Here is a 10662-nt window from a genome sequence, read left to right as displayed (position 1 = left end):
ACGTGCTGCTGTTAGGATTTGGGTTTGGGTGTTCCATTTCGCATAGCTAGAATAGAAGACAGATGGGGATATAGGGGCCTGGTGACGTACCTGGTGGGTGCTCGTCGCTAGCTCAGCGTCGTGACAGGGTACGCTAGCGTCAGCGGGTAGGGCGGCGAGGCGACGGGCGCTCCAGTGGCGTCGAGGCGACGGGGATAAGGCAGGACGTCAGACGGGGCCGGTACGGGCAGGACGTGGACAGGACGCGATTGAACGATGGCGTTGATCGATGGACGACGTGTGCAATGGCGAAGGTGGCGCGAGGGCTAGGCACGAGGAGTTGAGGACGCGGTGCCGTGCGACTGCAGAGTGCCAGGGAGGTCGCGGTGCAGGTGACGGCGCGGTCTCGCGTGATTGACGGCGTGGGGTGATCGCGCAATTGATCACGATTATTACGGGAATTGATTTTTGCGTTCCTGATTTGTTGCGGCTGTTATGGGGATTGAGCTGATCGCATGGAGCAAGTGCACATTGCCTTTCTGATTTGATCGCATGGAGCGGCTTTGGTGTCACACCTGTGGATGGAATAGTTATGAATGTTTTAGTTGTAGACAGAGATATTGTTCAAATAGAAGTCAGATTTGCATCCGTCGTTCTCTAATACGTGTGTCAAATTAATCCAAAACTTGATTTTTGGATGTGTTTACCTGTTTGGTTTAGTGCCCAAGCTGGCCAAACCAAATTTGGGTTACTTGAACCAATTTTGGTCACCATTTCAGATACCAAATTTTAGCTTCGCAACCCGGCTTTGGCCACTTTATTTTGGCTTGGTCAGCAGATGAGACCATCTCCAAAAAGATGTTCTAAATCTATATGTCATTCACGATTTAGCTAATTATGCCTGAAAAATGTCTCCAACAGTCTTTTCCATCGGCTTCTCTAGTTTTTCCGATCCTCTATCCCGCGACCTCCGCTCGCAAGAACCGATGACATGGCAGAGAAGAGTGCCTGGCGTCTGGCCAATGGCAGGACCGTGTTCTTTTGCTATGGCCTGGTCCAGTTCACACGTCGTGCGTGGGAGACACTAGATGGCGCGAGCAACAACGAAAATGTGGATCTGTTGACGTGGCACATACAAATATGCAGAGTGGCTTCAGTTATGAAGAGTGTTGGCATTTTAGTATTATGGGAGATATCTAGATCCTCTAACTATTATGGCGAGCTATCTATTTTAGAGATCCTCTAAATATTGAGTTTTGGAGATTTAGTTTACAAAATCTCTTGGAGATGCTCTGACACGCACCAAACACACCCCCTGTTAGTCTGTTGGCTTCCTTTACGGGTGTTTCCGCCGGATCTGACAACTAAGTAGACAGATAAAACAACGCAATAATCAAATTCCTCTAGATCCTAAGGCTGCTGACGTCTTAAGCTACTGCCATAGACATTAGAGACAAAATGATCCTTTCTGCTGGTCATTGACGGATAATGGTGTTTGCTGTGGAAACTTGGTAGTGTCAAATTAGGCACAAAAAAATAAACCGGGTCCAATAAGAAACCATATCCATCTTTGGAAGACAAATAAGTAACTTTTTCTCCCTCTAGTAAAACAACGAAGAAAATTATCTTTATCTATGTACGTGAAGCAAATATATCATCAACCTTCACTTACAAAAACTATCCAAAGGAACCGAAAAGGGCACAGAATCTTCATAACAAAAATTCAATAGCTCATCACCCCCCCCCCCCCCCCCCCCCCCCCCCTCCTCTCCATTCAGCAGTTACCTATTTGTGGCTGTTCTTTGTTTGATACTTTGTGTCTAACACTTCTTCATGAATTCATTTTGTTGAAACTCAATTATTGTCTTGAGATATCTTTCTCCAAGAAATAGGTCTGAAAGGGTATCACAGGTTGTTCTCTATAAGAAGCAAAACTCCCTTGTAATGCCATAATATGGTCATGGTTTGCTCGAAAGGAACCAATGGACTATTCTTCCATCTTGTCAACAGAACCCAACATGTAGTCAATATCTGGGGCGATAACAGCACGCTTGCTGATCTCCCCCACCGTACAGCAATGTTTTTCTCTGGTGTTGATTGCTGCAACCTCCTGGACAAACATGCAATTCGAGCCAGATGAAACCTGCACAGTTTGTTAATGTGACTTCAGTACTGCATAGAAAACCTTAAACAGAAAATATGACATCTTCAAGTTTCGATCCTCACATCAAAGAGAGCGTCTCCGATCTTCATCTTCACTTTACCACTCCTATATACGAGTACTTTCCCCATATAGCCTTCAGGAATAGCCAATGTGCGATAATGGCCTCGTGCCCTCACGTCTCTCATCAGAGACTACATTAGGGTCAGCAACTGATCGTGGCTGCCTTGGTAAAGGAAGAGAGGATGGAAACTGGAAGAAGACGAACTGTGATTCCGCCGCCCGATCCTATCAACACAAAACATGCATACCAGGCAAGATCAACAATGCCTGAAAAATCAAGCTGGTATACTTGGTCTATACAATTGACCTTACAAAGTAAACCCTGTGTATACGACAACTAGAGGGGAATTTTCATCCATACTCATTGAGGGGCATTCAACTATGCCACCAAGCTAGTCAATGATACATGCGTTCTGGTCCCACATGTCATTGACACAGACTGATGGCATAAGTGAAAAGTACACATCAATTGGTGGTGCAGATGAAAATATTTCATAACCAGAAGTGAAAAAGGTGTTGAATTTGCATGGATACATACCATTAATCCAAGCTCTTCTGCTGCAGATAATTTAGCATCTTGAGCCCTGCTGGCAGAAGATTCTCCAAATTCTTCCTCATCCAGAATTTCTGTGTCAGCGATGTAGGAAGGGTGTAAGGGTCGGTTGAAGAAAATCTCTTGAAATTTCGACTGAAGACTATCAATATACCAGGATTTCCAGAGTAGGGCCTCCTTAGTGGGAGAGTAACAGGATAATCATGGCTATAGTCCTGCAAAAAAAAAAGGAAATCAATGAATAATTCTGAACAGGAAGCAATCCACATTAGTAATTTGATATTTACACACCCATGGTTCTGCATATTCTTTTGGTAAATTCGAAGCTTCACCTGAATATGCAATGGAAACAAGGGTGTTATGGTCCAAAAACAGCGATCTGTACGGGATGGTTCGAGTCATGAGCAATGAAGATAAATATCTCACTGATACCTGCTGAAGAATCCTTTTTGGGCATGGGAAAATATCTTGCATAAGAAGAGTTTCCTTTCCCAAATGCAACCCTGTGTACCACTTTTTGCTACGCCAACAGAGCAATACACTGTTAGCTAGGTGTGCAACAGAACAAAAATAAAAATATCACTAAAATTACAAAAAATATAATTATAAACACCAAAGAGAAGCCTTATAGTTATAATGAATAATCCATAACACTTAAGCAAGAACACACACACACAGAGAGAGAGAGAGAGAGAGTATTATCTTTGTAACAAAAACCTTGGTTACCCTTTTATACTATATGTACTAAACTTCAATTCTATCTAATAAAAATTTTGGTACATGCTCTGCACAATGCATTTTTAAGACAACCTAATGCAGAAGTATGTCCCTGTATTAAATAGTGATGAATCTCCCAACCAAAGCGTACAATTATAGTTAGCCAACTCAGAGCACATCATCATTACATAGATGCAAACCAAATCACATGGTTGTATTTTATCAGCTCAAAACTACTCGCAACCTTGCAACAAATATTCTTTTAGGATTATTGGCAGAAAAATGCTTTTTTCAAGTGAAGTACAGAAGCTAAGTATATAACATAGTAAATAAGATTGCTCTTGCTCATGTAAGTGCACGACATATGCAGTTGTTATGTTGGCAGTTTTTATCAAATGGTAAGGAATCAATCAAGCGTGTTCAATCGACAGCCTCAAAGATTCAAACTTAGATATATTTATTAAAGCTAAAAATGTAAAACAGACCAGAAAATGCTAAGTGATTAATCAATAACAATTGATGACAGTAGCCTTGAGCATGCTCAGTGAGTAGGAAGTAGAAACTACAATTTTCACAGGTAGTGATAAGGTTTAGACTATAAAACTTGACCTGCAGGGGGTAAGACGGCCCCCGGGCATAGCCTAGTAGAGAAGATCTCTCACGCAGATCAAGAAAACCCCCGAACCTCCGCCCCTGCACCCTTACACGGGACCGTTCACCATGTGAGCTGGTTCGGAACCACCGTGCTTTGAGTGAGTCGGACGAGGGTTTTTTTTTACCCAGGCCACGTAAATCCGCTCCCACTAGAGTCGAACCCGGGTCACTGGGGTGCCATCCGGCCGCTCTAGCCATTCGGCCAAGAGTCACTATAAAGCATGTGGTGAACAAAAAGCAGCATTCTTACTCTTTTCCTCGGACTTAATTCTTGCAGAGGGATACTTGTTCTGCAAAATGAGGCAAGATACTGTATACATCAACCAATTCTCAAATGAAAAGTTTGTAAATACAAATAACTGCCAAAGAACCAAAGAGAACAATTAGTACCTGCGACATCTTAAGTTTCATTAATAACTCCTTATCCACAGCTTCCTCCTTGCTCTCCTCAACTGGTTCCCTGTCAAGTTACAGTAAAATCTCACTCCACATCAAAATTACCAACTCTGCAAATCTCAAATGGAAGACATCCAGGTAAGGAGAAATAAAATGTAGACTGAACCACATACTTCTTTGGGACAACCTTGGCAGGTTTCTTCTGAGGTACTTTTGGTGCGAATTTAAGTCCCCCCTTACATTTTCAAAAAAACAACAACAACAGTAGTAAGAATAGCATAGAGTCACACTATATAACGAATGACCAAGGAAATGCCAACCTTGCGAGGAGGGGGTCCAAGGGGGCCATCGATTTCCTTCTTGACTTTGCTCTTGTCGTCCATGATAAGAAGTGTGAAACCTGCAAAACCTGAGGAGCAGACTGGTGTGAGTAAGCATCAATTTCAGCACTGCATTTATCTACAGATTCCAACCAAAATGAGAGATTTCAAATTGCCTTGACTCCGGAACGGAATAAAACATTAAGCTCCCAAGATTATCATCACGAACCAATCAGTGGCAGACCCAAGGGTATGCCTATATAACTAAAAAATCCCTTATGCAACACTGTATAATCGGATACAAAATTTGGTAAACGGTTTGGTACCTAAAGATAGTGTATCAAAAAGATCTGATGATACCTTAAATTCAACAGAAAAGTTCAAAACTTACACAAACAGCAATTAAATTGTTGAAACATAGGATTAGGTCTTACAGAGAACAAGCAAAAAAAAGGGAAAATTGGATCCATACCATCAAAAAAACGTGTCTTTAGATGTATACCATCAAAAGAATCACCTTATGATACTTACCATCAAAAGATCACAATGCAATAGCTATGTACCATTCCGTTTGCTTCCGTTACAAGATCGTTAATCCCTTTTCCTGTTGGCTGATCACACATTTTTCAACTTCCGTTTTTGCCCTTGGGCAAACCAACACAGCCACGAGGACGGCCAGAAGCTTCGACTCGCTCCCGTGCAAGGAGTCGTGTCGCGGACCTCCAGTGCGCGGCGCTCGCCCCGTGCAAAAGAGTCGCGGCGGCGCGTTTCCCCGGCGGTGGCTCAGGCTCCATAGCAGCGCGCCTCATCGGCGGTGGCTGCCTCCTCGACGGCGCTGCCCTCTACTCCATGGTGTGTATCCCTGTATTCCTCTTCTTCCTCCCTTATTTTCCTGGTTCTAAACCCTAGTCTTTTCCCCTCTCATAGTGCTGAGCAATTGGTCCTGATTTGAGCAGAATGGATCCGGCTGAGGTTCCGGATGGGTAAGATCCTTTTTTCTGTCTTCTAAGCCTCTGTAATTTATTGTAATTTTTATTTATCTAGTTTGCTGGTAGGTCACCGTCATTTGTCCAGAACTTGGAATTGCAATTTTTTTCTGTCCTGAACTTGGAATTGCTATCGATTGGTCCTTACATTTGGTCTCCCTTCCATATGTTGGTAACTATTGTTGCAAAATTGATCCGAAAAGTGCATGCAGAGTAGAGGTCACCGTCAATGCTTACTTCACTATAAAAGACGGTAGAAGGGAGTACAATCGGGGTAGGACAGTAAGTTGGATTGTTGATTCAGAAGAGTACGCAATCATTGATCTAGAGAAAGATATTGCTCCATATTTTACATGGGGCAGTGACCAAGTGGCAAATTTCTGGGTTCGATCAGGGGATAATGTGACATGCAAGTTGGCGTCCGATGCTCAGCTTCTTTGACTTGCTAAGGGCATCTAGACTAGTGAAATTGTTCATGGTAGTGGGCAGACGTGAGCTGAATGTAAGAGAGGTGGAGATGTCTGCTGCAGTGAACACAGGAAAGGAAGAGATGCTTGCTGCAGTGAACACAGGAGAAGAGATGATTGCTGCAGTGAACACAGTAAAGGAAGAGATGCTTGCTGCAGTGAACACAGGAGAAGAGGATATGCCTGCTGCAGTTAACATAGGAGAGGAAGTGATGCCTACTGCAGTGGACAATGATTTGGAGACACTGGACAAAGGATTTGCATGGGCAGAAGCACCTAAATATGGGGAAACAACTGCAGGGCCACCAATGGCTATAGATGAAGAGAATGAGCACTTTATGACTGTTGGGTGTGATCCTGATGGAGATGAACCAACTGGAACAAATGAAGAGTGGAAGTACTTTAAAAATGTCGATCAAGTAGTCATTGATCCAGTTGAAGTAGACATGCATCAAAGAAAGAGGGCTAGGTCTGTTCTAGAAATTAGAGACTTTGATAGTGAAGTTGTACCTGATGATGAGGCTACTATGTGTCGGGTACCATAAAAAGGGGTCCCCTAAGCGAAAGCCGAAAAAATCGCTTAAGACCCTGTCCAAGTCAAAGCCAAGAGACAACTACTGGCTAACCCCCACCTTGTTTGAGGCTACCGATTCTCCGTCTCACTCGAGGCCTCGCACAAAAGGCCTCGGACAGGCTGTCGATTCTCCGCCTCGCTCGAGGCCTTGCACAAAAGGCCTCGGACGGAGTATCGATTCTTCGTCTCGCTCGAGGCCCCGCACATAAGGCCTCGGATGGGGAACCGATTCTCCGTCTCGCTCGAGGCCCCGCACGTAAAGCCTCGGACGAGGTGCCGATTCTCCGCCTCGCTCGAGGCCGGCTCGGCAACAACCCCGTCGCCTCCGCCTCGACCGATTTCCCTGACAGAACGTCACGGTCAACTAATGCGACCAACCACTCCCGCGACGTCAGCCGGACGACGGCTCGACACAGCAGAGCGACTGACGAAATGGGAGTCGCATCAACACCATGCCGTCCGGGACGGGACAGGGCAGGGGTTACCGGCCGCTGTGCTCAGTACTGTGCCCACGACTGACGCCTGCATTGCACTGTGCTACCTAACCCCTGCTCCAAGAACAACGCGGCGTGGGGAGTCAAGTCCGAGTTACTGTAGCCTCGGAATCAGTGTATAGGACCAACTGCTCCCTCCGAGCCTCGGCAATCCACTTTAGGGTCTCGGCAGCCTCGGGATTCGCGCTCGCCAAGCCCCCCACGATGGCTCGGCCTCGATACCAACTGAGCCTCAGCTCTTTACACTGTCAACACACGGCGACCGGCATGTCATCCACCATGCCCTGCGTCAAGCTATCACTAGAGCTCCCACGTCGCACAGGATCAGGTGTGACCGGCGCGTCACTCCAGTGCATCAAGGACAAAGACTGCTCCGTCGACCATGCCGCCATAGTGACAAGCTACAGGGCTCGGAAACACCACCTCCGCTCATAGGACACCGCATAACAAACACATGTATCACCCCTGTCCCCCTTCAACTATAAAAGGGGGAGACCAGGGCCATTTCTAGGGACACAAGGGCACGGATGGATAGAGGATCGCAGACAAAAGCTAGACTTAGACGCTCAGACGAACACACGCCCTACACTCTGTTACACGCATGCTTCCCCACTACCTGAGATCAACATCTCAAGCAGTCCACACCGCTCCACGCAGAGACCTAGGACAAGCTCCCTCTCTCATCCTGCTTGTAACCCCCTACTACAAGCACCTCGGTGTAAGGAATACAAGATCGATCTCCCAAACTGGACGTAGGGCATCTATTGCTTGAACCAATATAAACCTTGTGTCTCTTTGCATCACCATCCGGGATTAGGGGCACGCATTACATTTTCACTAGTAGGTTGAGGACCCGCCGGTCCAAAACACCGATAGTTGGCACGCCAGGTAGGGGTTCTACTGCATGTCAGCTTCGTCGTCCCAACAAGTTCCGGATGGCCAACCCCATACAACCACTACATCTCGACACGGTGATCTGGTTCGGGAGCCTAGAGTTTATGTCTCTAGGACGTGAGTACGATATGGTACTCCTCACACCCAGAGCCCCACCAACCGACGACAATACCACGCACCAGCAGCCTAGGCGTAGGCGGCGCCCGGGCCGCCGCTCTCGTTGCGCTCGCCAGGCACAGTGCGAGCAGGACCACCCTGACACCACGCAAGCTTAGGACCACGTGTACACCTCTATGTAAGCACAAAGGATCCAAAACATGCCTTCTTCTATAGGCGGATAGTACCTTGAACCGCCGGTGACACAGAATTTCATCTTGGTGAGAGTGTGAGGGTTTTGAAGGACATTTTGGCACCTTGGCGGGAGGCAAAAGTGTAGACAAAAGACCTAGACCGACCTCTTCACTCAGAGTGTGCAACACTTTGAACCCTGACTGCTCCATGGCTGCATCTAGCTCCAACTCCTCCCAATGGTTGGCACCATCCCAGGGCACCATCACAAGAAGAACACCAGCTTCTAGCGAAGGGGGCTACAATGGGAGGGGGGCGCCCATCCCGTGCCATGTCAAGAACCACCCCTACGCATACCAGCCACCACTTTTGTGTCGCTACGGCTTGAAGACACCTCAGTGGATTTTGTGGAGTGATGGAAACCCAGGACGTTGGTACCACAGATGCTGCAGGGCAAATAATGTAACTCAATTTCTTTCTTATTCATTCTGTTTTCACAATACAAATGCTGAAATCCTGCTATAATTATGGTAATTTGGTTTTTTCATAGCCCGACTTAGATTACGGGTTCTTTAAGTGGCACGATCCTCAATATGGAAAATTTCCAAGGACTTTGATTTTGGATTTATGTAACAAGATTTGGGAGCTGAAGGCGGAGGCCAATGTTACAACAAATGAAGAAGATCTATAGGAGGAGGAAGAGATTATGCCATAGATTGAAGAAATGGCCAGGGTTCCAACGAAGATGATGGAGGATTTCGTACCTTTGAGAAAGAAATGTGGTTCCTGTTCTTCTTTCATCTATTTTGTACTTACCTTAGTTCTTGACATGTTCATTAGCAAGTTGCTTAGTTCACTGCAGTAGATTCAAGTATCAATTTATGTATCGGACTGAAATCTATCACTTTTGTACAACTATTATTGAACTAAATGCAAGGTAATTAACTAGGTGTTCAATTTATTAAACTATAAATGATAGTAGATACAAGTATCAATTGATGTGTTGGAGGCATCTTACTTCCCTAGACATTGGGCCCTAGTACAGGGGCAACCAATTTATTGAACTGTATATACACTCTCCTATGGTCCTACCACACCTTCCTCTCATCCATTCCCCACTCTGCTCTCTTGATCTGCTTCACCCTTCTAGCATCGGACGAAAGGCAGCTTCTCATGTGCTCACTGCTCCTTCACCTCCAACCTCGCTGGCATACAAATCTTTAGCACATCGTCCCTACTTCTCTGCTCCATTCGGATCTAAGGTAACTGCACTGGATCTGCTCCTTCACCGGATTCTATATTCCTTTGTGTTGCTCTCTCGTGCTCTCTCTAGTCCTTCACCTCCAACCTAGCCACAGTAAATTTGTTGGATCTATAGATGAAAATGCATCTTCTCGTTCTGGAGTTTGTGGCCTTGTATATCCATAGAGTGTAGCTTGTGAGCCTTATTGTCCTCAGTATTGGTTCACCAAATTAGTGCTTTGTGAACAAAGTTGATGAGCTAAATGAAAGTGTACCAATGCATGTGGACATGGTTGTAGTGGTCAAGGCTCGGGATGACATGGAGATTGACAATGATCCTATGGAGGTCGACAATGATCTACAGGATCTTATAGAGATTTACAACGATCCCATGGAGGTCGACTAGGATCTGCATGGAGAATGATTAATTATGCAACCAATGATGTACATATGAAGGCCTTTTCACTTTTGCATAGTGTCGGCCTAATTAGTATCTACATTTTAGCTTTCAGGATGCTTGTTAGCTTGGTAGTGTCCACCTACTTATTTGGTATGAATGTATGGAACTCAAGTTGCCTTCCTTTCAATCCGAGAGTACTGGCATTGTGCTTTCCTTATGTTTTCTAAGTGCATGTTTTGGCTTTCTTTCAATGTAAATATGTGCGCCTTATTATTTACCATCAAACTTGTAGGGGACCGTGAAGCCTAAGAGGGGGGGTGAATTAGGCAACTGAAAATACCGACTCTAAATTATGGCCTCTTTTTCTACTGTTAACAAAACCTATGCAAAAGATAAATTATCTAAATGTGCAACTACAGTTTTGCTAGTGTGTTGCTATCTCTATCACAAAAAGGAGTTATGCAAACAATGTAA

The 10662-nt window shown here is 45.3% G+C and overlaps 2 pseudogenes; one reads left to right on the top strand and one right to left on the bottom strand.

Annotated features, from left to right (window-relative positions):
* Window positions 1-1745: 1745 nt before the first annotated feature.
* LOC136495693 (DNA-directed RNA polymerase III subunit rpc4-like) lies at window positions 1746-4986 on the bottom strand (annotated as a pseudogene).
* Window positions 4987-5582: 596 nt separating this feature from the next.
* Window positions 5583-10194, top strand: LOC136495692 (uncharacterized; annotated as a pseudogene).
* Window positions 10195-10662: the final 468 nt, after the last annotated feature.

The sequence above is a fragment of the Miscanthus floridulus genome, chromosome 12 (assembly GCF_019320115.1).
Source record: "Miscanthus floridulus cultivar M001 chromosome 12, ASM1932011v1, whole genome shotgun sequence".
Lineage (NCBI taxonomy): Eukaryota > Viridiplantae > Streptophyta > Magnoliopsida > Poales > Poaceae > Miscanthus > Miscanthus floridulus.
Note: the sequence above shows the minus strand (reverse complement) of the source record. Positions and strands in the feature narration are given on the sequence as shown.